General features: G+C 44.0%; 1 protein-coding gene across 2 annotated transcripts in view; it reads right to left on the bottom strand.

The window, feature by feature from the left end:
* LOC120761237 (sphingosine-1-phosphate transporter SPNS2-like) overlaps window positions 1-23,126 on the bottom strand; it is a 134,565-nt gene that overhangs the window by 74,504 nt on the left and 36,935 nt on the right. The window lies entirely within an intron of this gene.

Genomic DNA, 23,126 nt, shown 5'->3' with positions numbered 1-23,126 from the left:
AACATCCAAATCATCACTCCACCATTTCAAATATCAAATAACATGGTTATTAACTTCGAGACATGGAGGGTGTGATCCAAAACTTGCATTAATCAGTGGGATTATTAGCTTCAACGACCTCTGGATCAGAAATGAAAAGTCTAATTCTGGAATTTGGGAAAAGTGTACAAAGCTCCTCTTTCAAATAAAACAAACCAAAAAAACCCTGATTGTCCAATGACTTTCCAACAACATACATCCTTCTGCTGCTCAAATCCCTTTGGAGGATTTATTTTTGGAAGACTCTGAGCTGTGAGCTTTGTCAGTGGTAAGCAGCTGACTTGACAGCTCCACAAGGTGTAAAACGAAAGGACAACAGAGCCAAATAAATAACAGGTAACAAAACACAGCTGTCACAAGAATAAATGCAATTTATATCAGAGTATTTATGATCCAAATATGCATCAGAGTATTGATTGACTAAATAAATGCGGAGTATGATGGCTGTGTGGTCTGTCAAAAGGATTTGCCTGTTACAGGTATTTCCCACGAATCAATTTTTGCAATTACTCCTGCCAGTGACAGCCGAGACTCCTGAACCTCAGCCTGGGCTGGCAGAACAGAGGTGAACTGAAGTAGGGCACAGTCCCAGGTAGGATGGAAACTTGAGCTGCTCTAGAACAGGAGCTGAGGTTCTGTGACAACTAAACGCCACGAAGGAGAGACCTCATCCAGGGGACACAAAACTGCAGCCTGTTCAGCTGGAGAGAGGGGCAGCAGAAACTTGTTTAATCTGTAGGCAAGAGGGCTGAGCATGAGGCAGAGGGTTACATTCCAGTAAAGGTGCCTGGCACTTGTGACAGCCTCTTCCTTTCTGGCTTCTCTCCCTTCTTCCACAGCATTTTCTGTTCCTTGCACTCACCCTCTCCCAAATTAATAAAACTGAAGTGACACCACAGCAGCTGCTGCTTCAGCTCAACCACAGCCACAAATCTTTTCTATTAGGGCGGCAGTGGGACAGAGGTTGGCACTGCGCTTTCCTCTTCCCAATAAACAGCTCCTCTTCCCATTTTCACTTAGAGATGTCTGAGAATATGACCAGCGCTTGAAGAGATGTGGAGTGCAAGTCAGGGCAGAGTTAGAAACCTACTGGGATTTACAATGAGCTACATTGAAGGCAGTGATGGCTTCGGGAGCAGCTGTGGGCAGGTAAAGCCCTGGAAGTTCCATTCTGGAGCTGTATAGCTAATTTCTCCTGGTAAATGATCTCCAGCAGTGCCAGCAAAAGTGGCTCAAGTCCCAGCACAGGGCGGAGCTGAGATACATTTCTGCAGGAGTAAATTATCATGTGAGCAAAGGATGAATAAACAGACACACAGTGAATGCCATCAAGGAGGGAGGTTCTTTTAAGTACAGGTATTTTCAAAAGGAGAACCCATTTGTCTTTATTCCTCCCTTTGTGGCTTAGCCGCTGTGGTGAGAAGGCAGGAAGAGTGTAATTGCCCAAACAGGATGGCTTGGTGTCTATTTCTGCCTCTGGATGCCTGTCCCACCCTGTACAGGTGCATGAGCACTTTCTCAGCCAGCACTGCCCAGCTTTTTCTGTGCATGGCCGGAATTACAACAATGTGCAGCATAAAAAGTCTTACACGTCCCACCCAAACACCCACCAGACAAGGAAATCATCCTCCCAAGCCTCTGTTGCTGCTGCATGTACTGCAGCTTCAGTCCTGTCTCAGGATTATGGCCAGGGAGCTGCAATTCAGAACACACTTTCTCCTCTCAAGAGCTGCCTGTGCACCCAGGGGAAAAGTAAATCCCCCAACAGTGGAAGCAAAGGAGATGAGAGAGGAGGAAGGAACTGCAGACTTTATGTTTAACAGTCACAAAAAGCTCCTGACTCCTGGAACTAGATGCCATCACTCTTACTTTTCTCTTTTTTCTCTCCAAACAAAAAAATACCAGCTTAACTCTACAGCTGTTCCCTGAAAAGGCTCTGACCCCACCCCTGAAAAGGCTCTCCACCCCATGACTCCAAAGACACTTGCCTCTCTCACTTGCTCTTTTCTTCAGTGGACTTTGGTTTAGTGGATTTATCAACTCAGAGATAACCTCAGAGAGGGGCTTCTCCTGCCAGCAGGTCATCCACAGAGTGGAATCAAGAAGGAAGAGAGGCAGTGACAGAGGCACACACAGAGGCTGCTGTTCCTCAGCTCCTGCAAGGCTGAGCAGATCACAGGCACCTCTGAAAAAAGGTCCCGAAAAAAGGTCCCTTCTTTTGGTTTTGACTTTAAGCACACAGGGTTTATTTTTTCCTATCAGGAATAATGCTAGAAGGGTTCAGGGTCAGGTGAAAATACCTTTCTCTACACAAGGATGCTCAACAAAAAAATCCCTAGTGGGGATCTTTGAGCTTTGAGTCAGCACAAATCATGTGTACACATTAATTGAGTGCTGACAGTGAGCTTGGCTCTGTGGAAGGCAAACCCAGACAGCCTCTGCCTCAAGGGACTGGCATCCACTGAGACACTGCTGAGAACTGTGTGCTGAGAGCCTGATAACATCTTTTCAACAACAAATTTCTAAACAATGAGAACACCTAAACAGGCAGCTTGCCCTGGGTGGGATAATTTATGGGTGTGTACAAGTACAACCCTGGGATTTGGTTGAGCCACTTCTACCCTAGGGACTTTCAGTCATGAGCGCATGTGTTTCTCTAGTTGCTTCTGACACCAGTTACCATCTCCCTGCAATGGTGAATAAAGACTCTTCAACAGCCCAGCCAGCTCCTCTATTCCACAGACAAATTTTTGCAATGCCTGCCTCTTCTAATTTTAATTTTCTCTATAGTTTTCTGCTATAATAATACCACTCAGCACATACAACACAGCACATTTAATCACAGTGAAGCATGGGACAATTTAGAAAGTAAGTTAAACTTTAATTTCTACTTTAGGGCTAAGGAAATTAGACACAGGAAAGTGACCAAGCCATGATGAACTACAGACATCTGGAAGCCACACAGGTCTTCCAGCTTCAGCAGTGTCCTGTTTATAGGATCATCTCTGTGCTGGAGGGATTTCTGAAGGTCTACAACTGCAATTTAAAGTGATTTTTTTTCTTACTGCACCATTCAAGCCATGGAGGAACAAAGATCCTTTCATGCTACTTAACCACTGAACCTGAACTGTGCCACAGTTCAGGCACAATGATGGTCAAACACTGGAACAAGTTATCCAGGGCAGCAGTGGAATCTCCATCCCTGGAAGTGCTCAAAAACTGTGCAGTTGTGGCATTGAGGGGCACGGATTAGTGGTGGAGCTGGCAATGCTGGATTAATGGCTGGATCTGATGATCTTAGAGATCTTTGACCTTATTGATTGCATGATATGACCAAGGCAAAATTGATACCCAGTGGTGGGGCTGCCCAAGGTGCCAGGAGCCACAGCAACGTCATTTAAAACATTCATCCTTCAAAGGAGGATGAATTAATACAAGACAACTGATTTTAGAAAATAACTCCCTGAAAACCATCCCTGTCACAATCTTTGCTATGAGTACTCTGTTACACGACTGCACAGGGGCTTTGTTTTACTTCATTGCTAATTCAACAGCCAGCAGATGGATCGTGTTACTGCGCTCTGCCAGGTGCAAAACACCAGATCACCGGGTTCCAGACTCTCATGCAGACGAGAAGTTTCTGAAAAGTGTGAGGAGCTTTGAAACACCATCAGTTCCATATGTCATGCAAAGCTGTCACACACTGACAATGTCAAACACAGGAGCATTAAAAGAAAACGAAAAAACCCCAACGAAACAAAAAAAAAAACCCCAGTTTGAGAATGCACCAAATCAATTGGACTAAGGTATGCAAAGGTTTGGTTGGATGTGGTCTGGAACATTCTCCCAGAACAGATCACAGGACAAAATATAGAATTTTATAAATGCCTCATTGTGTTCTTGTGCTTGTGTCCTCAGCAAGCTGAGGTCCAGTAAGGCGAAGCGGAAAGTCCTGCACTTGAGTCACAACCTGAGGCAGTGCCACAGGCTGGGGACAGAGCGGCCAGAAAGCTGCCCAGTGGGAAAGGACCTGGGTGTGCTGGTCAACAGGGGCTGAGCATGAACCCAGGTGTGCCCAGGCGGCCAAGAGGCCAATGGTATCCTGTGAGGAATGTGGCCAGCAGGACCAAGGACATTGTCCCTCTGTACTGGCCATGGGTGAGACCACACCTTGGGTGCTGCATCCAGTTCTTGCATCCCTGCAAGAACAACACTGAGGGGCCAGAGCATGGCCAGGGAAGGGCAGCAGGGCTGGGGAATCTGGAGCACAAAGATGGTAAGAAGCAGCTGAGGGAGCTGGGAAAGGGGATCTGGCTGGAGAAGAGGAGGCTCAGGGGGGACCTTGTGGCTCTGCACAACTCCCTGACAGGAAGGGACAACCAGGGGGGGCAGGCTCTGCTCCCAGGGAACAGGGACAGGACAAGAAGAAACAGCCCTAAGCTGTGCCAGGGAAGACTCAGGCTGGACTTCAGGAGGAATTTCTTCACTGAAAGGGTGGTCAGGCATTGGAAGGGGCTTCTCAGGGAGGTGGAGGAGTCCCCATCCCTGTAGATGTTCAAGGATCAACTGGATGTGGCACTCAGTGCTCTGGGCTGGGTCACAAGGTGGGAATGGGCCAAAAGTTGGAAAGAGAGGAGAAAAAGGGTTTTAAAGGCATGGCCCTAACTACTCACACAGTCTGTGTTTTCCAGTGTGTGTTTCTGTTCCACAGGACACTCTAGGTCGTGTTTCCCTCACTGCAGATGCCACTCATCAGTATTCAAGCTCCAATCTTGTCTCCTCCATAGGGAGCACATTGCACCATGAGGTGCCAGTTTTTTCCTTAGCACAAACTGATACAAAACGTAAACAACACGTTTAGGATGAGCATGTGCACGCGCAGCTGACACACATTCTTACACAGAGAAGGAGGCTGTCGTACAATACCACTCAGTTCCATTTGCCGAGACAGGGTCAGAACCTGCTTACAAAAACACCACTTATGAAGCCAGACAAGGCCTGAACACAGCTTGCCTGGCAAGTTCACAATTCACTCAATAATACAGAAGATGCAGTGCTTGGAAGAGATCAGTACTGATAATTCCTCCCCTTTTCCTCACTGCAGAAACGAGATTCTTCCAAGGGTTAGCCCCTATATTCCCAGCAAAGGATATCCTGAAGCTTGCTTTGTTCACCTTAACTAACAAGAATAATTGCTTCAGCGGGAATTGCTGGGAAATCCACTCCTTGGAAACAGAAAATGAGATAAGAATATCCAGGAACCCAACACTTAAAGTTTTAACTGTGTTTTTATTAATTTCCTATATTATGTCCACTGAAGCTACAGACAGCTTAAAGATTCAGCCATTCATATTTTCCTTACTGCTGAAGTCATAAGGAGATAGTTACTCACAGTTATCAGTTCACAACCCTTTTATATACCTGAGGTTCAATTCCATCCTGCTGTACTTCAACGTTTTTTACCTAAGTGTGCAGTGGAACAGCCAGAATTCTACTGTACTGTTTTATCTCTCTGGATGTCCAACAAATTTACATGGAGCAGGAGCTAACTTGCTACAAGACTAAATTCTGAACAGCTGTACGCAGACAATATCATTTAAATAGAAAAGAGGAAACCCCCTACTTCTGCTTTTCATTGTGGGAATTACAGTGATCATATCAGCACTGTTTTAAAGGGATTTGGGCAACCTGAACATCAATAAAACCACTGCTGTGTTCCTAGAGATGTGCTTTGTAAGAGAATGCAGCAACCCCAAGGAGCAGTTCCAGTGTCCAGCCCCCAGTCCATCACTCTCCTTGTGCCTGACCCTGCAGTGAGCTGGCTCTGGGAGAGCAGCAGCCACCCTGCTCCAGGGAGCAGCTTTTCCAATGACATAACAGTGTATTGGTAGCAGAATGTCTTCTGTGGCTAGAACACTTGAGGAGGAGCAGACACCACCTCTCCTCATCAATTAAAAATATAATATTCACACTGGGGTTAGTTCCACAATCTGGTTCATTCCATGAAGAGGGAAGAGGAGACTGTGGCACAGTTGGGTTTCCATGCAGAAACCCAAAACCATGCAGATTATTGCCTAAACCAGCCTTAGACTGCTGGCACTTGTCAGCAGAGCCCAGAAAATGCACTCTTCTGGCAGTGTTTAAACTCTGCTTTTGCATTTCTTACTGTTCAGAAGTGATGGATTAAATGAGCCAAAGCCAATTCTGTTTTACAGCCACTTCCACTTTGAGTTGTTTTCCTGTAAAATGCTTTCAGTATGGTTTCATTTACGCTCCTGACCAAAGCTGATGGAAGAACTCCTTGATTCAGTGGGGCATTACAGCTGAGAACTTTTTTTAGCTAAAACTGCTTATGACTTCTAATGGCAGCAGATACCAGAACCTCTTTGCCAATAAAAACACTTCCACACTAGTAAGTTTACTGTATCCCTGCGATATTAAAGGTTATTGCTGGGAAAGGCACAGTGGGCATCAAAAAGAATTGCCAAAAGGACAAAAGTCCTTTTACAGTAAAACATGAAACATCTGGAAAAGGAACAACCAGTGTGGGATATGGAGGAGATCCAACACTATGAGGACCAAGGAAAAGGGGAAAACTGGATCACCTCCTCTCCTAGAAGACTGACCAGCCAGGTGGCATCAATTAAGACTGGCAGCTGAAAAATGTAAATCAAAGGAGATTCATAAAACTTAACTAAACATTGGAATTTTATCACAGGATGCCCCAGGAGCTAAGAGTCCATGTTTTTATAAAACAGGGTTGGACAAAACCCTGTAGGAATACTAATTGAAAGGCTGCTAAAGGTAGCTCCTCTTGTTCAGGACATCCTCAGCTAGCCAGTTGATTTGGTACACCCAGGAACTACCACCACAATCTTGTCCTGTTCATCTTTTTCTTCCCTATATATGTGATCATAACCAAAGACTGGCTAATACACCAAAAGGACACATGGTCTGGAAATTACGACTATTCCCACAGTATTCTGGGGAAAAAAAAAAAAAAAAAAAAAAAGCTGGGGAGACAAAACTGCATCTGCATCATTTCCACCAGCTTGATCAGATAATAACTTATTAACATAGCCCCGAGCTGCACCTAAATTATTTCTAAAAGCTGGAATGTGGTTCCCAGTTCCATTTCTAAAACCACCACTTACTCTGACCCTGGACATACACAAGGTGCAGCTATGAAGTTCCCAGTCAGAGCTTTGTCCCCTTGCAGGTTCTCTTCCATCTGACTTGAGCAGCTGTCAGTGTTTGAGAACTTTCTGGCTTTTTACTGACGTGGGACGTGTCAGCCCTGCCCGGCTGCGGGGCTCACACAGTGCGTGACAGGCTCGGTTCCACGTTGTGCAATCAGTCGCAGGGAAAGTTCATTAACTTAGTTAGCCAATTAGGATGGATCTGTATCCATTCTGGTCAATCCTGAATTAGACATGAGATCCCAGAGGTGCAGAGGCTGGTCAATAGCTGCGCAGCACTGCAGCATCGTGAGTGACACAGCTGTGATATGACCAAAATGCACCTAAACCAGTCCTGGCTGCTGTTACAGACACAGGCAGCAATCGCTGCTAGCACTCATCAAAGTCTGCATCTGAACAAATAGCACTTTTGCTTTTCCCTTTCCACGCAGTTTTCCAGGGTGTTCTGCCCCCTTGCCATCCCTCTGAGAGCCACAATCACAAATAAAACCCTCCAGCTGGGAAGAGCTGCTCCTGTTTGCCAGGAAGATGAAACACCTATACCCAGGGCTCACAGCCAGAGAAAGGTGTCTTAAAAAAGCATTTAAATAACCACAACCCCCAAAGGAGCTTTATTTTGTTCTGTTCCCTTCCTCTACTTGAAGAGCTCTTTCTCTTGCCATTGCAGTTATGATTCCAGGCACACACACAGAGCCACATCCGCCTTCGGAAGCAAAGGTGAGATCTCCTCAAGGAACTGGTCAGACTTTCCCTTGTGCCAGCGCAGAGCTTGTGTGACCATCTGGAGAGCAAAATCTGGGGCCTGCTGAGGGCTGAAAACGAATCTTGTCTCTTTTCTGGCAAGTTCCCTGATCCAAGAGAGGCAGCATGAGCTGGTGGCTACAACTACACCGGGTCCCTCAGGGCAGGGACAGGGATGTGCACCTTCGTCCTCAAAGCCTTTTCAAGCACAACGGGCACTTAAACACACCAAGAAATGACAGCCTAAAGCTGGTAATGCAGGATAATCTAAATCCCTTGATCCTTGAAATCTGCATTGAGTACCATGAATTAGATTTAACTAGCAATAAAATACTTTAAATCTGTTATTCTCATAACAGAATGATGCTTCATTTGTATCTGGTATAAAGAGAAATAATGTTCCTGGTTCGTAATTTGAGATAGAGAAGGAAGACTGTTTTCATCCAAAAATGAGCTTTGCCATCCTTCTTTACAACAGCACTACTAATCCTGCATCCTTCCTCAACTAACGTTTTAATTTCAGAATTAAAGGAATTATTCTGTCTCAATTGCTGCTACTTCCTGCAGCAATACAGAACAGGATAGAGAGGAGGCACTTGTACTGGGTATTATTAATAAATTCCTTGCTACATGTTATTTACCAACAACAGCAGTTTCCTAAGAAAAAAGAAAAGAAAACCAGGGCAATAGGAAGTGCTTCCCCTTCTCTTCAGAGTGGAATCAAGAGCTCCTCACGTATTTGTAACAACTTACTGAAGGAGATCATCTGACACGCTCTCATCCCCCAGCTTTCAGACTTAAGGTTTGTTTGGGTTTGTTTTTAAAATGAAAATCCTAAATAAATGACTATTCCGCAGTGGGAACACCTTGCTGACCTCTGCACACAGCTCTCAATGTCTGCTGGTTGCATTTACAGAGGGTTACAAACTCTGCAGTGACCAAACATTGGCTTCCCAAACACTCCGCACGCAGCGGGGGCACAGGCTGATCCGTCACGGAGCGAGGGATCTGCGGAAGGCTGGAGCAGGTTTTGCCAGCGGTCTTTGCCACAAAGAGACCCTCAGCCTTCCACAAGCCCAGGGGGACTTTGGAGCTACCAGTCCTGATGGCTACACTGCTGGGAGCCAAGCAAATGCTGAGAGTAGTGAGGAAAAGCTTCATCAAAGCCTTGAAATCCACACAGCTCTGCTTTGGGAATGGGAGAGGGACACAGCTCTTCACTGTCATTCTCCCCAGGCTGGCAGTGGGACCGATTGATTTCTTTTTAATTATTTTCACAGCTCTTTAGGGGGCTGTTGTACCATCTATAGTGGGCTTAGCAAAACACACGCTCCCTCTTTGGAAGGGAAAATGACAATAATTGCATTTTAATGATGGAACTGGCTGTCAACTACCACAGCACCGACAGCCTCAGGACAGCATCCAGCCTGGTAGGACACAGGGATGAAATGAGTCTTTGCTCTCAACTTTCATGTCTATCATTGGCACCCACCAAAGCTGTCCTACTTCGTGAAAACTGAAGACATTTCTGCAGATTGTGCTCCCGAAATTGCTCAGGAAAGCACGTAAGCACAGGCAAATGGGCAGGAAATGCTCAGGGGTGAATGAAAGACATCCAGGGCACCCCAGCTCTTGTTTCAGTGCTATCACCAAGGCACAGGAGCGAAGCGCTGATGTCTGGACAGGGAAGGACAAGCAATCACATTCATAGTGTGTGTTTGTGCACGTGCAGATAAAAGTGTGTCAGAGTTTGGTGGCAAACTCCTTCCACACCATTTTTCACAAAAGTGTTCCCCTTCCAACTCAAGCCATACATCTTCAAAAGTGCTTTCAGCAGATCAGTAAAATGCCATCCTTTAGAATGAATAGAACTCAGTAACTAAGGAAATTATCAAGGGAAAAAATACAGATTCATCTCTGTATTACAGCTGACTCCCTTCACAGGGGTCAGTTCGCATCTTCCTAAATTTCTGAACACTATTACTTCCCCCTAGTCTCACACTGCCTGCCTCTAGATATCTGGAGGAAGGCAAACATTTGTGAAATTAAACTGAATTCTAAGGGATGAAAATATATTATTTCTCATCACGAAAACTTCAAGAGGACATCTAAAAGATCTGATTTTTATTCACTTGCTCTAAGATGCAGGCAGTGCCAGCAAGGGGTACTGTTCTTAAAATCCTGCCATCTGCAGCCTTATGCTAATTCACTTTTTTTGGGAATAGAAATCACTGTGGAATGGGAATATGCTAAAAATTCACAGAAGATATGGATGTAAAAGCCATTGTGGGTAATTGCTTTGGCTTGATCCTAATCCAAGAACCCAGAATTGTCTTATTTTCCTCAAAGATTTCCCTCCTCCCAGGGCTGTTAGTACTATTGATAGCTTCACCTTTATTTGCAGAGGAAACACACACATTTCATAACTCTGCCCAGCCAATCCTTACCTCTAAAGAGCTGCTTGCTGCTCACAGAGGGAATTTCAGTATTTTGTCCTGCACAATTACCTACTTTTTTCTGAGCTGCCTGTAAAATGCAATGTGTCCTGTGCAATGACAGGTCTCTATATAAGCTACCACTCATTAGGGACTGGCCCAAAACCACACTAACTTTACAGGGGAAATTTCTGATGCACTGACTGGGTTTCAATTCAAACCACCAATACAGAAAGAGAAAAAAAATCATCTCGCTGTGGCATCTCACAGCTTCTCCCTAACAGCCGTGTCCTTCTTTTTTGCCTAAGGCATTGCCAGTGAATAAATAAGTCTCCCAGTAAAATATCTTTCATGTAACCTCAGGAGACCACTTCCTAAGAGCACAAGAACAATGACACCAGATCAGAAAACCATGTAGTCTTGCATCCTGTCTGTGACAGGGACAGCAATCAGATCCTTCCGAGGAAAGTACACAGAATTCCTACACAGCTGAGTTACTCACAGGCTGGCTTCAGCCCTCCCAAGAATTACAATGTCTTATCCACATAAAGATCTGATCTCTTAAGCTCAGGTCCTGACAATATTCCTCGTGACACTCATTTCCACTCTTCCCTGATAAGTTTTCGGAATGCTTTCCAGCAAACTGACCCCGACTGATTGTTTCTGCATTGTGAGGAAAAAAAATCAGAAAAACATACATCCCACACCCTTTTCAGGACATTCATATGCTATGTGATTTTACATGACCCCCCTCTTATTTTTGAGCACAAGCAAGTTATAAATAATTAATCTTTGAAAGTTCTCCTGTGAGAAGGAAGTGGAGGGTGTCCGTGAGACGATGTGAGCGCAGCAGGGCTGGGGCTAGCTGGTCTGGACCAGACACATTGGCCCAAAGCGTGGTTTGTGTGTAAATGCACTCACTGTCTGGTTTCATTATGAATCACAAATCCTCTACAAGGCAAGGAAGGAACCATTTGCTGTCACTTACCCTGAACCCTGATTCTCATTTATTGTCTATCATTAAACTCACACAGCCACAGAAACCGTGTGCTCAGAGACAATCACTACAGCTGCAAGAGACAGGGAATGAAATGCTGAAGCCCTTCCTCCTGATTAACAGCACTGTGAGGGTCAGGGAGCAGTCTGAGCCACCAGACAGCAAGATCTACCTTTGGCAGAAAACAAGGCTCCAGCCCCTCAGCAGTTGTTAAGCTGCTTTCTCCTGTGTTAAAGCACACCAGGTAACTCAACCTATTCTCCTCTGAGAGCCCGGCACCTAAACTACAACACAGACAGAGCTATAAAAACGATCTGTTGATTTATCTATCTAGATAATGATATATAAATAAAGACATATATTTATTTTAAAATACAACAGGCTTCCCAGACAACCACAAAACCCCATGTAACAAGAGCCACAGGCGAGCCAGAGGCATTTTGAAGATGACTTTAGGACATCCAGAATACTCTCATCTCCCCCAGTTTTGTATGTCCAGCAAGCTTTAGAGAGTGTCTCGCCATCATTCACGCCGCAGTGGTCTGAGAACAGCTCAGGGACCACAAATACTTTCTCCCTCCTATCCAATGCCACACGATGCTCATCAGCACTTGAAGAACTCTCTGCCAGGGTACAGAGCCATGGGCTGATGCATCTATTTTCCCAGATGCCAGTGACATTTCTAAAGGCTTTTGCATCACAAAGTAAATGCAAAGAAACACCATCATCGACTGCAATTTGTAACTGTATACTGAGGACTAGGACAAGAGCTGAACAACCAGCAGGCCACAAATAAACACCCACAGTGAGGAGCAGCCTTCATCCCACAGTGAAGAGACACCACAGGATGTGGGGAAGCCTCTCACACCACTCTGAGTGCTTCGACAATTTTTTGCCAGTTTGATGTTGCTTGCAGTATTTAGAAAAGCTCCTGCTTCTTGCTGTTATAGATGGCAATTTAGACAAAGAGCACGTGTTTCACAGTGGCTGGGGGGGCCTTCAAAAAGGGACAAATTAGTTTAAGGAAATTGTTGAAATACTGGCATATCCCAGTGTTTAACTTGCAATGGTTTGGAAAAGGATCACAGCTACAATGCCCTGGAGAATGAATCTCTGCATGTCTTACAGAATCTCTGTTTTACAAGATGTTATTTCTAAGATTATCACCCATGTGTCATTCCTGACTCAGAAAAATACTCTAATGCCAAGCTGAGCTGCAGTTCCAGGAGTGAGCTTTGAAACTGAACTTGCTCCCATGGATAAAAGAACATGACATCTGTAGAACCTCCAGGGTTAATCACAGTTTCCAATGCCATGGAGTGTGACTGGACCCTGTTTTAAATAATCCCCCAGTTTAAATTTCTTTGGACCAGCATCTTTCTGGGAGAAGAAGTGCCACCGGGAAAAAACCCATCCTGAAACAAACACTGCAATGCGCAAGGTTTGCAAATGCAATTCCTTCATGCATCATCAATTACATTAATGGAAAAAAGGAAAGGCAATATTTGGTAAATCCAGGGATTGTCAAGGTATTAAAGAAGCCCATTCCAATTAGGTCTAAAAATGTAGAAGGTGAGTCTGACAAGTGACCAGTGGCCCATCTGGTGCTGGTTTGTGTTCAGTGCCTGTTCCACTCCTCTCCCAGGAGACCAGAAAAGCCCCGAGGTGCCAGCTGAGCTCTGCTATCAGAGTCCTGGAGCTATCAGCTGGAATTGAACCCTGGGGAAAACTCAGCATGGTGCTGCCAGAAGTTTGTCTGGTGACTAGACAAGAAACCAGCTTCTGAATAATAAATCTGGAAAGAGTAAGTTCAGTAGGTACAAAATAGGAAAATTAACACATCTTTTGTATACAATGCAAATATTTTCTCTGCTCAGTGTGTCGTGTACTGCCCACGTCTCTGGAAGGTGCAACATTAGCAGCTGGTAGGAATATCTTACTGGGGAGCTCTTAGTGAAAATTCAATATCCATTGTATAATAAATATCATATATGCATCATACCTCTTCTGCCACAAAACATCCTTTATGACAAGGACAACTTTGGACAATTTGGACAATTTGCTTTTCAGGGAAATGTTTGCTCTCCACATTTTTTTTCCCCCAGAGACACTTTCTTTTAATATTTTCTCGTTGTTTTGCCACCCTCCCCCTCAGTATGCCATACCTGCTGTCACACTCACTAATAATTTTCCCCATTATCACATCCATGGGTTTCAGAGCAGCTGGCAGGCAGCAGGACTGCGACATCAGCCAAAAGCTGGAAGTAACTGAAGGCTCTGGGTGGGTAAAGCAGGAACGAATCCTCTACACTTTTATAAGAATGTAAGAATTTTCTAAGGAATGCAACCCACAAACCCTTAGAGACAGAGCTGAGGCAGCCTCAGCTCCCTGAGCTGTAACAACAGGGACACCTCAGTATTGAACCCTGCCCAGTGACACCGTGGGCAGCAATGTGATGGAAATGCACTGGGAGATGCCAATTCAAAAATAAAACGGGATGGTGAGAACTAAGCCAGCAAAAAAAACCCCAAACCCAAGACATTTTCAAGCTCCTGTTCTGTGATTTTACTTTCAAGAAGACAGATAAGGGAGATGGGTTTATCTAGTGAAATTATTGCATGGTTCTCACCATAATAACTGTTTACATCAGCCCTTCTGAATAAATATCTATTTTTAGTATCAGGCTTTTAAAAGATTCTTAGCTCAAACACTAATTTTGAGCTTTTAATTTACCCTGGGAGCATTTATTCTGGTGGAATTAGTGCCACTTCACTTTGATTTGCAGGCACAGCTAGTTAAGTTAAGCATTTATATATCTTAAACTACACATGTAAAATGGAAAGCCGCTTTTCAAAGAAGCCCATACGCTTAAATTGAATGGAACTCAGTAAAACCCCTTTCCTTTCCTTTCCTTTCCTTTCCTTTACCTTTCCTTTCTTTCCTTTCCTTTCCTTTCCTTTCCTTTCCTTTCCTTTCCTGTCCTTTCCTTTCCTTTCCTTTCCTTTCTTTTCCTTTTCCTTTTCCTTTTCCTTTTCCTTTTCCTTTTCCTTTTCCTTTTCCTTTTCTTTCCCCCTTTTTTCCTTTAGTGGTAAAGTTATTCTTTAACTCACCCACCTTTCTTAACGTGACTCATTCTATTGCAAAAGTTCTCATAAAACAGTTCCTTCATTTGTCAGACTTTGTCAATGATTTCCAGTGCTCATGAGGTGTGGTCAAGGGCACTAAGACAATTTTATTGTTATTTATTCTGCCAGGTAGGTTGGACATAACCACAGCTGAAGACACAAACACAGTGCTGACAATGGAAACCATCAATTGCTGAGGTAACCAGGACCACTCACATCCCAGGGTGAGGCAGAGCCAAGGAAAAATCCACTAAATGTGAATATGGCAGAATTAAAGCCAAAGAATTCAGAGCGTATTTCACACATCCTTCAAGGAAAACAAAATAAATCCAACCCAAGGTCGCAGTGGAACTCTTAGCAAGGTTGGTTTTTACAGAGGCTGACAGATGATCATCCTGCCTCCACAAACGGATGATCCAGACAAAGAAGGAAAGAGGCAAATGACACAGAGAAGAGAGCACCTTGGCCACCACTGTCAGTGGGATGATCTCAGACACAGGGTGGGATTGTTGGGGTGTCCTGTGCAGGGCCAGGGGTTGGACTGCATGATTCTTGTGGGTCCCTGCCAACTCAGAACTCTCTGTGACTCTATGAGTTGTAAATTCATGGAATTCCCAATAAAGAAATCAAAGCTCCAACTCTGTAACCTTTAACTTCCTTAATTCACTTCCATGTCCCCCCCAAAAGTAATTTATTGTAACCATCCATTTAAAATTAGTGCAGCTCCAAATAAGCCAGTTATTGTAACTCCTTAGTTTTTTAAGGCAACTCTTTGCAGGAAAGGTGTATTACTATTAACGTTCTCACTTCAACACCACTGTCCCACAAGGAAATAAATCAGAGGTGCCTCATCTCCAGTTCAGCTCATCTACAAAGAACAAGAAGAATGATGCAGTAGGAGAATATGTAAAGTAAGTCTTCTGTAAACATTAATGGATGAAAAGTTTGGAAGTCCAAATGGTTAAAACTGTTCAAATGTTTAATTACTAATAACCTAATGTGTAACTGAGTGGAGAAATAAAAGACATCAAAACTGAATTTTCCCTAGAAATATCTTTGCACTGAAAACCAAAGCACTTCCCGGCTTGCAGCAGCCAAGACCACAAGAATGTGTGAACCCCTCCTCCTACTACTCATCCCATCAAAGAAATGTTTGGTTTTCACCTGTCATTTAAAAACCTGAGCTTTCCACAGTCATTTGACTACCTTGAACACAACTGAAGAGAGTTTTAGCAAAAACTGTTTATATACATTTACATAACTGTAAATGTACAGTGAATTAGGGCAATGGATAATGATCAATAATATTTTCTCTCCAAAACTAGGTTCCCCACATAATTTGGGCAGAAAATGGGTCTTTGCTCTATAATCTTACATCAGCATACAGGAAACATCCCCAAATATGTGCATGTACTGGGGGCAAGGGGAGAGCATTGGCAGATTGATACAACAATACTCCATTCATGCAAGTCAGGCTTACTTGTGTTAATTGGAATCTAGTTCTGCAGGCTGCTAACACTACCCAATACCATGAAGAATGTTCACTTTTTACATAAGTGATGCCCTGGAATTCATTTTCAAAGCCAGGTACAAGTGTCTACGAATGAGTCACTCCACCTCAGGTGCTTGTGGGTCTTTATATGGGAATCACTGCAGCCCTGCTGACCTGTTCTGGCTTCTGCCATGGCTACGGTTCCCAAAACTGTGGCCCACAACATAACAGCCTGTTCCTTCCAGCCAGACATGTAGCAATGCTACTTTTATAGTGGTAATAAATCACTATACAAATTTGATTGTAAGGATGCAGAGTGCTCTGGTACACGGCCCAAAAGGTTTGAGAAGCACTGCTTTGGAGGAAAAGCCACCTGGAACTCCAGACAGGACATTAGAGAAGCAAAACAAATGCATGGACTGGTCCAGGACCCCAACATTCCCACTACTGCAAACAAACCTTGCACTTCCAGAGCCTCCTGGATGCCTGCTGGGTTACAGCAACCAACCTCAGTGCTCTTCATTCCCAAACAGCACCTTCAGTGCTCCAGAGTCCTTCACACTCTGTCAAGACTGTTGGGGTTATCCACATGATCTCTCCCTCAAATCCAGCACCACCTCCAGCAGCAATGGTTCCAGCAGTGCTGTATCACCTTGGGGATGTCCCAGTGGACTCAGACCAAGCCTGATCTCTTTTATCACCTGATCACACCCTGCTGTTCACATTCTCACTACACCATACACTGCCCTGCAGAACTGCGGGTCTGTGCTCTAAAAATATGAGAGTTCTCCAGGTGTGGGAGACAAAACAACCTTAAAATAAATCTTTTCAGAGAGAGCACTTGAGACCCCCCTGGGATGAAGCATGGTAAATATATAAAACGTACTATATAAGTATAAAATGCACTATAAAAATTAAATTAGGTCTATTTTCTCACCCCCAGTTCACAGAAGAACCTGATCCACCTTCACTTAAGGTCAAGGCAAAACCCCCTTTCCCTTCTGAGCTAACACTTCCCTTCATGTCAGGCCCAAGATGTATCAACAGCAACTGACACCATACAGAGACCATACACAAACACTCCCATGGTCACCACACTTGAAAATTAAACTTACAGGCACAGCGAAAGCAAGAATTAAAGATAAGCAGGTTTTCCACTAACTACCAAAAGCTTTTAGTGCCACTGAAGAAGGGGAGGAAGAAAAGTAACCTACTTTTAAGGGTTTTTTTGAATATAAGTCCACACTTCCCTTCCAGCAACTGGTAGCCATTAAATACATGATAACTGATAATGTAAATGTTCATCTCCCTCTTCCATAATTACAGCTACGGTGGTAATGAAAAAGGTAAAGGGAGCCAGAGCAGCCCTTCTGAACTATTTGTGCACAAAACAGTGCAGATACCAGTCACATGAGACTACACTGCTGGTACAAAGAGGAAAATGTTGTTTGAAAGTATTACACAATACCAACAAAAATCCTGTCTTCCACTATAGAGTGCTTGAATCAAATTCAGAGGTCTGAGGAACCTATTGGGGGGATGGACAGGCTGTGTTAAAAGATGTGGGGACTTTGGGTAGAATAATAACTACTTCTCTAAAATCTGTGGGAAATCTTTCCCCTCATTATTATAACAAATTACAGAAGTGAAGATAACCTTGGCAAGAGGTGCCTGAACTACAGCCTGAGGGAAAGGAGGCCAGTTTCTACTGATAGGACAGAGGCGCCACAGGCAGCACAAATTTCCCTCGCAACACCCAGCCCAAGTACCTGAAAGGCCAATAGTGAGGACAAACCTTCCTTGTGCAAAGCAGAAAGACAAGATGGGGAAAGGAATGGTTACCTTGTGCTACTGGCCATGCAGTATCATAAAGTGAAGATGTTAATGAAGACAAGGCGGTCTGGAGAGTTTCCCTGTTCTAGCAGCCTGCACTCACTTGCTGACACAAACAGAAAGACAAAATACAACACCAGCTGAAGCACTTCCCTCCTCTCAGCAGGAAGCAAGGACACCTTCCCTTCCCACCCTGACCATTTTATCAACCCCAAAGAATATTTCCTTAGCAATCCAGGGCTGCCCAGTGAGAACACAGGCTGTAAATGGCATTTTTATAGTTCGGTCCTTGGTGCGTGGGGACTGGGCCAGGGCACAGACATGTTTTCCCCTAACCTGCTCACTGATTCAAGACAATGCTTTCATTCTTGATTGCAGAGGCATCTCCAAATAGGTGTAACTGCTTTCATGAATCAGACCCTCAGATTGCCATGACCTCTCAGGATATCAGGATATAGCACACAGGAAAAAAGGACTGTGTGAACTTGTAAAGGACTTAGGTGGGAAATAATCAAGCTCTGGACTATGTCAACTCACTGCCATAACAACCCTTGTCATAACATTTATCAAGGCATATTGAAAGAGCCCTGCTTTCTCATCACTGCTTAAGCTGACCTTGCTTAACCCCTACATCAGCAGCATCCTACAGAAGGTGGAGAAATGTCAGAGAAAAGGACACAAAGTCAGGTATGGAGGGGAAAATGAGGAGAAAGATTTTGCTCATTGTTGAAATGATTTAGAGGATCTCCTGGCAGAAAGAGAGCTCCACCTTGTCCTGCCATTTTGAGCACCAGACTGCCAGAAAAGTAACCTGGGTTTAAGAATGCTTGGTGTTGTTGGAAGCAGGGAAGGAGGCAATGGGTTGGACATGGTGGACCAAACCATTTGCAGGCCTAAGAAGAGCAAGCACAAAGCATTCTATAAGCATTCCACCTCACCTCCTGGCTTGGACACCTGAGGAACCACCTCTTGGGGAAGTGCTCGGGTGCAGGAAGCCATTCACCCAAAAGGAAAGCCCATGAACTTGAAATAGAAAACAGAAAGGGGTTAGATTATGATTTTCTCTGTCCTAGCAAGAAGAACAGTTAAGTAGGTGCAGTAAGAAGCAAAGCATGAAGTTGTAGTTCAGTTCTGCAGAGCACAGCTGAGGAGAAAGGCAGCCTCCATTTAGGGAGAAGCAGACGGTAGAAGAGAAACAAGCAGCACTCATGTAATATACACATATTCAGGGGTAGCACCTAGAGGATGTGGTCTCTGCATGGAATAAATAAAAATGTTAGGGCTGCCACCATAAGCCAGCGACAAGAAGATGGGAGTCAAAGGGAACTGAATTCATCAAGTCTGATTTTTCCCACCATTGTGCTGCATCCACTACGTCAAGACCCCTTCTCAGTGCTTGTGTTTATAGCTTGGTGGGAACAATCACAGCACACCAGAGCTGACCGTGTACTTGCAAGGTTGTAACCCACTGCAAGGTTACACTATGTCAGCTCAAGAGGTAGAGCAACACAGGTAGAAAAAAATTCCACTTTTCAAATGAAGAGAGATTGTAGCTGGAGTTGACCCTTACAGGGAAAGTGAGCTCACAACGAGACTTACAAAAAAGTACCTGGCATTGCTTGGCTTTCTGGGAAACCAGGGGCTGAAAGGCACATGGGGGAATGCCCATCTCTCTGCACATGAGGAAAGACAAGTTCCTTCAGAGCCCCAGTTATCTGTGATTATTCCCCTTTAATGAGTCCTTACAGATCTCTCACTCCTTACATTTCCTGGCTTGTGACCTTACACTATTCACTTCTGCCTGCCAGGGTTTCCTCTAATGACATCTCTGCGCTCCTCCTGAAGACAGACACTTTCCCTCTCTGCATTTCCATGGAATCCTTGCAATAACCTCCATTTGATATCTCTGTTTCCACCTGCAGAAGTCCCTGAGCTGGAGCTGTCTGTGTTGGAGGATTCAGGTGCCCAGTAACAAGGACCAAATCTCTGGGTCTCTAAGCATTAACCTTATTAATTAATTAATTCCTAACACTAATGCTGAGTGTTCAGGAACTGTAGTTCTCATCCTGGCTCTGCCTCAGACCTGCTGTGCCCCTTTGGGCAGGTAATTTTTTCCATTTGGCTTTCTTGGTTTCCCCATCTGTAAGGGCCTCATGAGCCCTCCCGATATAAAACACTCTGAAGATGCGAGCCAGCCACTGCTATTATTAGAGCTCTTCTCTGCTACACAGACACTGGCAAGAGGCACAAAAGCAAAATAAATTCAAAGGCACAGAGAGCAGACAGAGCAATAAAGCACAAAAAATGCAGAAAGAAGGAGAAAAAAATCTAGTCAGAGTCCAGCACTGGGGCATTACTGCCATGGCACAGCGTATATGGAAGGATAACACTATTTTGAAGAAGCTGTACTAATCCACCCTCTTAGTCTTTGTGTTCCTAGTGGCCTGTAGTTCTGTAGCTGCTCCTACCTAACTCCACACATAGGTAAGACTTTTTGTATGGTTTGGTTTATAATGTATTGACTGACTACAGCTGTGCAGCTCAAGCAGGCACAAAGATGTTCTACCACCTTCTGAGTTCAGCCAGATTTATCCCTTCTCTAGCTGGGAAAAGCAGCCAGTAAGGACTGAAAAGCACAAGAAAGCTTGGATGCAGACCTATGGGACGGTGAACTAAACCAATATTTACACAACTGCATATGCAGTGCTTTCAAAAGGAACATCAGCACACAATTACAGCATCATCTGGAGATAAGTGAAGCTCAAATCACCAGTTTTATGTGTGCTACTCTAGAATGCTACTGAGCAAGCAGCAGCTGTACTCCATCTGTCAGCATGTCCTCTGCTGTCACAGGATCCTTGCTGTAGAGACTACCATGGTCTGCTTCTTTCCATTATGGATGAGGCTGGATTGTCCTCTGATTTTTCTGTACAGGGAGTCAGAGTGTCCCTCTAACCAGTTTACAGCATGTCTTGGTTAAAGAACAGCTTGTATGTCAGGATTAATATAAAAGAAGACAAAAAATCTATTTGTGCCCGCAGTTCCTAAGAAGCAAGTCAGCTTTGCTTTCCAGGCAGCATCAGAAGCTGAGAGTATGGATTGGCTTGCAAGTGATCAGAGGGACAGAGAGGTTCCACATCAGCTGTGCCAGCAAAGACTGGGGTGTGGGATGAACACAGGCTCAAATATTACCCCCACCTTCTGCTTGGATTTTCAGAACCATTTCCTCCTAAAAAATTGTGCATCCTTGTTCCTCAGTTAAAAGGCTTTAATTTTTAAAGTTTTTTTATTTTATTTCCTTTTTGACAAGTGATATGAACTGCCAGCAAATACCACATTTCACTCTCTCTCATTAACACTGTAAATTACTTTAGGACTGATTTAGATGTAGGATTAACAACCTGAGGACTAATCCACTCTTTATTCAGAGGACACAATCAGGATGAACAGTCTTTTGTCTCACATCACTCAGTTAGTTAGCAAGACCATCTCATGGGAAGCAAACAATATTTGTGTCTCTGCTGGGAAAGGAACTGTTCAGGGTTAAGGCAGGAGAGTGGGAGACACCTGGCCTGGTCCAGCTTTGCTCCAGGCTCATTCTGCAACCCTGGCCTTCTACACTCTGCACCATTTCCCCTAATTGTAACATCGAGAAGTCACATTTAGAGAAAAGACAAAAGATTAGAAGCAGTGTCTGTGGTGGTTTAGGGCAGCATCTTTTATTTAACCAGGATTAAGGCTACCTGGGCCACGGGCCACCTGCCAACACAGAAACTTGGCAAGCTGGAGTAACAGAATTAATAAGCTTTCAGTGACATGCCTCTACCCTTATTTATGTGAAATGGTGTTTTATTTTCTGAGCACTCTTTTCCTCTGATAGCACTGTGATTAGTACATTATTATCCACATTGCAGACGCAAAATCAAGCCCTCAGTTTTCAGATCAGCAAAAATACCCAAGAGAAAACACTGCTTTCCTTAAAGCAACAATTACCTGTTAGAAAACTTGACACACTCAAGAGCAATCCTGCAATATCTCAGTGATGCTGTGGTATGCCCTGGGTGTTTGCTGGAGAAATAAATAACATATCTTGCAATTAACAAATGAATATCCTGTTGAACTTAGCTTTTACTCGCTGTCAATGAATAATCTTCAGAAGCATTTCATCCACTGAGGGGAATGAAGATTAAATACAGGCTTTGGCAAGTGTCCTTTTCCACCAGAATATTTTCTTGAAAGCACTTAGTGCCTAATGATAAATTGAGGACCTGTTCCTCTGAGTACAATAAATAAATACAAATAATTGCTATAGAAAAGAATCTGACAGACAACCAGTGCCATTTTGGGCATAAGTGATTGATGCTACTTATAATCAGTGACACTTGTAAAGCTGAAACCTTCTGTTCTGGACACATGCTGCTCACGTCAGCTGAGCTGAGCTCTGCTGTCCCACAAGGGCAGCATTTTTTAAACATTTAATACAAATTCTTATTAATTGTTTGTATTACAACGTTACCAAGAAGTTGTGACCACAGGTGAGGACGCTGCTGTGCCATGGGCTGCAGGAAATAAAAAAGGAGGGGATATTGCAGTGCTTCACATAGTTTGAAGTCACAGACCAATTGATGGAGCTCCAGAACAGTTCACTTTTAATGTGATCGTTAAGAATAAATGATTTTATACAATTCAGTGTTGGCCACAATTTCACAGACAAGCTCCTGACAGGTGTTTGGCATCCACTGTGATGACATGGGAGAACATGTCTTGCTGGCACACCATTTCAAAACCTAACTGAAGTCTCACTTTTTCAGAGATATAATTGTTCCAGCATGGTTCCTCAGACAGATGACAGTGACAAGACAGCCAGAGCACCACAAATCCCTGACTTTAATTAATAGTTCCATAGGAGCTTTTCAAATCAGGCTGTTTTCTTAAAATACTGCATATCTTAAAAATACTGCTGCTCCTTTCAACTCTCCATGAGGATCAAACGTGCTGTCGTGTACATGAGACTGGTACTCAGAGTGTTCCCATGCAGCCCACGGATACAGGCCCTGCTCTAACCTGGGGTTCTCCTGGGGATGTTCAGCTCTGCCTGAAGATGTCTGAGACATGAAAATGCCTGCTCCTTTAAAAGGACATCAGAATTGCAATAATCCTTCCCTACACAACTAGAGAAATGTCGGAAGCTAACAGCACCAAAATTCTAGGGCTATTGTTAATCCATGAGCTCTCATGGATTGTTAGCCTTGCCTACAGCTTTC

This window comes from Hirundo rustica, chromosome 19 (genome assembly GCF_015227805.2).
Source record: "Hirundo rustica isolate bHirRus1 chromosome 19, bHirRus1.pri.v3, whole genome shotgun sequence".
Taxonomy (NCBI): domain Eukaryota; kingdom Metazoa; phylum Chordata; class Aves; order Passeriformes; family Hirundinidae; genus Hirundo; species Hirundo rustica.
This window is presented reverse-complemented; position numbering and strand designations above follow the sequence as displayed.